The 7,605-nt window shown below is 39.3% G+C and overlaps 1 pseudogene; it reads right to left on the bottom strand.

Moving 5' to 3' along the window:
- Nucleotides 1-377: 377 nt before the first annotated feature.
- On the bottom strand, nt 378-1,152 carry LOC101826329 (annotated as a pseudogene).
- Between the last annotated feature and the right edge of the window lie 6,453 nt (nt 1,153-7,605).

Below are 7,605 nucleotides of genomic sequence, written 5' to 3'. Positions count from 1 at the left end.
AGAACTGATGAAACTAGAAAGAGAAACAGACAAACCCACAATTACTGTCAAAAATTTCAAAGTCTTTGAAAAATTCAGCAAACAACTTGACCTGGCTGACATTCACAAAACGCTCTACCAAGCAATAGAGGAGCACACTAACATTTTGTGTTCAGAACTTTTACCAAGATTAACCATATTCAGGGCCATAACACAATGATCACAAAAATAAAAGAATTCAAATAAAATAAAATATGATCTTCGTGCACAATGAAATTACAAATTAATAAAAGAAAAATTTCACAAAACTCTCTAAAATCTTGAAAACTAAATATTATACTTCTAAGCATTCCATAGGCCAAAGGGAAAAAAATCAACCAGGCAATGTGAGGTTTTTTTCAATGTATGATTATTTATTTGTTACCCTTAAAGACTTATTTTTGACTGGACTCAGACTTAGAAGTAGAAGCTCTCAGCAAGGACAGCCTACGTCTCTTGGCGATCTGTTCCTGGCACTTTTCTTTGGCTTCCTTCATTCTCTTGGCCAAAAGTTGAGCATATTCTGCAGCCGCCCCCTTGTTTTTCTTTGTTTGTTGTTTCTTCAGAGCAATACAATAGCGTTTGTGTTGCAGGACACGTGGAGTAACAAGACGCTGAATTTTGGGCGCTTTGGTCCTGGGCTTCTTTCCTTCTTTGTTTAAAGGCTTTCTCATAACATATTGGCGGACATCATCTTCATTAGAGAGATTAAAAAGCTTTCGGATTCTGCTAGCTCTTTTAGGTCCCAACAAACGAGGAACAGTAGTATCTGTCAGTCCTAGAATATCCTTCTCTCCTTTTTTTTTACAATAACCACGTTGAGAACACTCAGATTGGCATCCACGATGCATCCTAGAACAGACGTGTGCTTCCTCTCTCCAGTTCTCCTTGGTCTGTAGCAAGAATACCCCTTACCCAACAGCAGGCGCACTCTGCCATGGGTCAAAATGCCTTGCTTTATGGGAAAACCTTGTTTGTCATTCCCGCCACTGATTCAGACCACATAACCCTTCCACTAGCATTGGCGGCTACTTCTGTGGCCATACTTCTCGTAGAACGTCCGAAGCTTGTGCTCATCATCCACTTCGATGTGTTTCTGGCAGCCAGTGGCGGGAAGGATATATTCAGCTTCATCTTGACACAGCCGACCACCTAGGAGGCGCCACGAAAAAGAGCAATGAGAGTTATTTTAACCTAATATATAGGGGATCATTTAAAGCAGCAGGCACCTACATTAGAAATTAATACAGTCTCAACTCTACTTTAATAAATGGAAAAATAAAGGCAAATTAAACAGAAGAAATGAATAAAAATCAGAGCAGAAATGAATAACACACAAAGCAAAAAGTAGCAGAGAAAACCAGTAAAGTCTGTACCTGGATTTTGAATATGTATTTTAAAAATTGATGAGCTTCCATCTGGACTTCTTAGTAACAGAAAGATTGATAATGGAAATCAGGAATGAAGTCACTATGAATTCTGTTGATATTAAAAACAAAAAGAGCACAGTCACCCCTCAGTATCACAAACAACTAGTTTCAGAATCCTTTTGGATGACAATATTTGCAGGTGCTTGAGTCTGTTGTAAAAACATGCCACAGTGTATTTAAACAATGTACAACCTTCTGTGGATTTTATTGCCATATATGCATTGTATATAGTGATGAATTCAAAAATCTTCATACAAGTACACTATATAATTTGATCATAATTGTTTGATCACATTTGTTCTCTCATACTTCCTTTTACCTTAACTAACTCCCTACTCCCCTTCATTCCTTCCCATAGTTTTCCTTACTTTCACAGAATATATATAATGGTTTTGTGTGTCTACAGAAAAATCCAATGTGTGTCTTTCACTTCTCTTTATATGAGCTCAACTGCATGTATCACTTGCAAGTGACATAATCACATTTCTGATTGAACAAATTTCCGTTCTGTATAAATACCACATTTTCTTCATCCATTCATCTTTTGACAGACATTTCAGCTGATTCTATAACTTGTCTATTGGGAACTGTGCTTCAGTATACAGATATGCACGCATCTCTGTTATGTGTTCACCGAGAGTCCATCTGGTATACCCCAGGAGTGAAATGGCTGGGTCATACAGTTTTTTCTACTTCTAGGTTCTTAAGGAGCTGCTTTGCTGATTTCCATAGAGGTTTAATTAATTTCCATCTTCATCAGCAGTGTTTGAGGGTTGCTTTTAAACCACATTATCAGCATTTAATGTTTTCTTTTTAACGTATTTTATATTTAAGAGTGTGTGTGTGTAGCTACACTCATGTACCTGCACACATACCTCTAAGCACTGATTTTTGAAGAAGGCTTCAGATCCGCTGAATCAGAAGTCACAGGTGATTGTGAGCCACCCCTACAGATGCTGAGAACTGAACCAGGGTCTTCTGCTAAAAATAGTACCTGCTTTTAACCACTGACAAATCTCTCCAGCACCTATTATTTAGTTTTCATAATGATAGCCATTTAATCATTCTAACTAGAATGAGATAAATTCTCAATGTAGTTTTAATTTATTTTATTCTAATAGTAAATAATTTTGAGCACCTTTTCACATGATCACTGACTGTCTTTTATCTCTTTTATATTTTAACTAAGTTCTATTATAAAAAATATAACATTTTGATAACTTCAAATAAAACAAATTAGTTTGCAAATAAGCATAACAATTTATTTAAGCACATATTTAGTTGTGGTATTGGGAAGTACATAAACATACCCTAATTTTGAAACATATTTTGTTTTGAATGTTTCAAATACAAAACTAAAGAAAACATTGTCATGAAAGCACTATTGTCATTTCTGCCACTATTATTCACTTATTATCTTCCACGTTTTCATAAAGATAATCCTAAAGATTTTACTCATATGTGCTTTGACATATATTTTTAATAGCTGTTAGCAATATTAACCATAATACTACAACTAAGAAATTAACAACTTTTCTGTTCATTTATTTTTTTATTTTGCAGCGCAACCAAAGTTTCCTCTCCCTCTTCTCCTCCCAGTTCCTGCCTGACAGCCCACCCAACAACTCTTCCTCCTTGGTTTCTCTTAAGATACAGGTGGATAGAACTTCAAGTACAATATTGAAGAGATATGGAGAGAGTGGACAGCCTTGTCTTGTTCCTGATTTTAGAGGAATTGCTTTGAATTTCTCTCCATTTAGTTTGATGTTAGCTGTTGGTTTACTGTATATTGCTATTATTATATTCAGGTACGTTCCTGTTATCCCTGATCTCTCTAGGACCTTTATCATGAAGGGGTGCTGGATTTTGTCAAAGGCTTTTTCAGCATCTAGTGAGATGATCATGTGGTTTTTCTTTCGCAGTTTGTTAATATGGTGGATTACATTGATAGATTTTCTAATGTTGAACCATCCCTGCATTCCTGGGATGAAGCCTACTTGATCATGGTGGATGATTTTTCTGATGTGTTCTTGAATCCGGTTTGTGAGTATTTTATTGAGTATTTTTGCATCGATATTCATGAGGGAAATTGGTCTATAGTTCTCTTTCTTAGTTGTGTCTTTGTGTGGCTTGGGTATCAAGGTAATTGTAGCCTCATAGAAAGAGTTTGGCAGTGAGCCTCCTGCTTCTATTGTGTGGAATACTTTGAGGAGTATTGGAATTAGCTCTTCTTTGAATTTCTGGTAGAATTCTGCACTGAAGCCATCTGGGCCTGGGCTTTTTTTGTTTGGGAGACTTTTGATGACTGCTTCTATTTCATTAGGGGTTATAGGTCTGTTTAGATTGTTTATCTGTTCTTGATTTAGTTTTGGCAAGTCAATATTGTACTTGAAGTTCTAGCTACAGCAATAAGACAACAAAAGGAGATAAAGGGGATACAAATAGGAAAAGAAGAAGTCAAACTTTCACTATTTGCAGATGATATGATAGTTTACATAAGTGACCCAAAAAACTCCGCAAGGTTACTCCTAGAGCTGATAAACACCTTCAGGAATGTGGCAGGATACAAGGTAAACTCAAAAAAATCAGTGGCCCTATTATATACAGACGATGAAGTGACTGAGAAAGAAATCAGAGAAACATCACCCTTTACAATAGCCAAAAGCAGCATCAAATATCTGGGGATAATGTTAACCAAGGAAGTGAAACACCTGTATATCAAGAACTTTGTGTCTTTAAAGAAAGAAATCAAAGAAGATACCAGAAAATGGAAAGATCTCCAATGCTCTTGGATTGGTAGGATCAACATAATAAAAATGGCAATCTTGCCAAAAGCAGTCTACAGATTCAATGCAATCCCTATCAAAATTCCATCACAATTCTTCAAGGACCTGGAAAGAACATTGATCAACTTTATATGGAAAAACAAAAGGCCCAGGATAGCCAAAACAACCCTATACAATAAAGGAACTTCAGGAGGCATCACCATACTTGACTTCAAGCTGTATTATAGAGCTATAGTCCTGAAAACAGCTTGGTATTGGCACAAAAATAGGCAGGTAGACCAATGGAACCGGATCGAAAGCCCTAATTTTAACCCACACACCTATGAACACTTGATTTTTGACAAAGAAGCTAAAACTGTACAATGGAAAAAAGAAAGCATCTTCAACAAATGGTTCTGGCATAACTGGGTACTGGTATGCAGAAGACTGCAGATAGATCCATGTTTATTGCCTTGTACAAGTCCAAATGATCAAAGATATCAACATAAATCCAGCCACACTGAAATTTTTAGAAGAGAAAGTGGGAGATACTCTTCAACGAGTTGGTACAGGAGACCACTTCCTAAACATAACACCAGTGGCACAGGCACTGAGATCGACAATTAACAAATGGGACCTTCTGAAACTAAAAAGCTTCTGTAAGGCAAAGGACACAGTCAACAAGACAAAAAGGCAGGCCACAGAGTGGGAAAAGATATTCACTAACCCTACATCTGACAGAGGGCTAATCTCCAAAATTTACAAAGAACTCAAGAAACAAGTCTCCAAAACACCAAAGGATCCAATTAAAAGGTGGGGTACAGAACTAAACAGAGAATTCTCAATAGAGGAGGCTAAAATGGACAAGAGACACTTAAGAAAGTGCTCAACATCCTTAGCCATCAGGGAAATGCAAATCAAAACAACTCTGAGACACCATCTTACTCCTGTCAGAATGGCTAAAATCAAAAACACCGAAGACAATTTATGCTGGAGAGGATTTGGAGAGAGGGGAACACTCCTCCACTGCTGGTGGGAGTGCCGACTCATACAGCCTCTTTGGAAATCAGTATGGAGATTCCTCAGGAAAATGGGAATTAATCTACCACTAGACCCAGCAATTCCACTCTTAGGCATATATCCAAATGAGGCAAATTCATACAACAAGGGCATCTGCTCCACTATGTTCATAGCAGCATTATTTGTAATAGCCAGAACCTGGAAGCAACCTAGATGCCCCTCAACTGAAGAGTGGATAGAGAAAATGTGGTACATTTACACAATGGAGTATTACTCAGCAGAAAAAAACAATGGAATCTTGAAATTCGCAGGTAAATGGATAGCACTGGAAGAAACCATCCTGAGTGAGGTAACCCAGTACAAAAAGACAAACATGGTATGTACTCATTCATATATGGATTTTAGACATGGATCAGGATAGTGCCAGTCTGCACTTCCACTGATAGAGAGTCTGGGAAACAGGAAAGAACCTAAAAGATATGCATATATGCATAGTACCCAAGAGAAGAGGATTGAGACAAGATCCTCTGAATGGATGGGGAACACGGCGAGGGGTGGGGGGAGTGGGAGCTGGGAAGAAGAGAGGGGGTGAAGAGGAAGAGAGATGGTCATGGGGGAACAGGAAGTTGAGTGGGTGGGTGTAGAATAGGGGGAAGAGGGAATCATAGGATAGAAGACAGATCAGGCACCAGAGTGTCCTCAAGTGATCTAAAGGGATAACACCAATTGGCAAGCTAAGCAATAGTGGAGAGACCACCTCGAATGCTCATTCCTGATAATGAACTTGATGTCTATAACCATCCAGGACTTCCATCCTGTGACTGATGGAAGCAGAGGCAAACACACAATCACTGAACTGAACCCAAGGAACCCAGTGACAGAGAGAGAGGAGTGATGAGCAAATTGGCAAAGAATGAGCTGGCAAAACCAGCAGAGACAGCTGATCTGAACAGGGGAGAGCTCTTGGACCCCAGACCGACAGTGGGGACACCAGCATGGGACTGATCTGGACCCCCCAAATGTGAGTGTCAGCGAGAAGGCCTGGGCAACCTATGGGGCCCTGAGCTGTAGATCAGTGTCTATCCCTGGAATACAAACAGTCATCGTGTGCCTATAGCACAAAGAGGGATGCTCTCTCAGCCTGGACTCTTAGGGGAGTGCCTTGACCCTACCCAGAGTGAAATGACAGACTCTAGATATCCCCTATGTGGAAGGATTTGGCAATAGGGTGGGAGGGTGGGGGAAGGGGAGTGCAGGAAGAGGGGAGGAAGAGGGAACTGGGATTGACATGTAAAACAAGCTATTTAAAATTAAAATAAAAAATGATAATAAAAAAGATACAGGTGGGACTCCCTTGGATATCAGCCAACCATCATATATCAAGTTGCAATGAAGCTAGGCACCTTCTCTTCTACTAAGACTTAGGGAGGCAATCCCATAGGAGATATAGGTCCCAAAAACTGTCAGAGATAGTCCCTGCTCTCACTGTTAGGAGTCTCACAAGAGGACCAAGCTGCACAACTGTAACATATGTGCAGAGGTCCTAAATCAGTCCCATGCAGGCTCCCTGGTTATCGGTTCAGTCTCTGTGAGCCCCTAAGAACCAAGGCTAGTTGGATCTGTATGTTTTCTTGTAGTGCCCTTGACACCACTGGGTCCTACAATACTTCCTCTCCCTCTTCTGCATCTGTTTTCATCAGTCTCTGGATGAAGCCTCTCTGATGACCTTCGGGCTAGGTATCAGTCTATGAGTATAGCAGAATATCATTAGGAATCATTTCATTGACTTCCTTTTCCAGTCATGTTTGGTTCTATCCTAGATCTCTGGAGTATCCTGCTCTGGGTCCTGGCCCTTGGAGGTGAACTTTCTCCATTGTGTAAATGTACCACATTTTCTTTACCCATTCTTCAGCTGAGGGACATCTAGGTAGTTTCCAGGTTCTGGCTATTGCAAATAAAACTTCTATGAACATAGTTGAGTAAACATCCTTGTGGTATGATTAGCATCCGTTTTGGGTATACCTAGTACTGGTAATACCAGGTCTTGAGACAGAAAAATTCCCATCTTTCTGAGAAAGTGCCATATTGATTTCCAAAATGGCTATACAAATTTACAATCTCACCAACAATGGATGAGTGTTCCCCTTGCTCCATTCTTTCCAGCATGAGCTGTCACTTGTGGTTTGTTTGCGGTTTTTTTGTTTTTTATTTTGTTTTTTAATCTTAGCCATTTTGATAGGTATAAGATGGAATCTCAGGGTCATTTTGATTTGCATTTCCCTGGTGGCTAAGGATGTTGTAAAAAATTTTAAGTGATTCTCAGCCATTTGAGATCCCTCTGCTGGGAATTCTGTTTGGAGCTGTACCCCATT

Source organism: Mesocricetus auratus, unplaced genomic scaffold (assembly GCF_017639785.1).
Source record: "Mesocricetus auratus isolate SY011 unplaced genomic scaffold, BCM_Maur_2.0 Super-Scaffold_6730, whole genome shotgun sequence".
Classification (NCBI taxonomy): domain Eukaryota; kingdom Metazoa; phylum Chordata; class Mammalia; order Rodentia; family Cricetidae; genus Mesocricetus; species Mesocricetus auratus.
The sequence above is the reverse complement of the archived record's forward strand: the minus strand, read 5'-3'. Positions and strand labels throughout refer to the sequence as shown.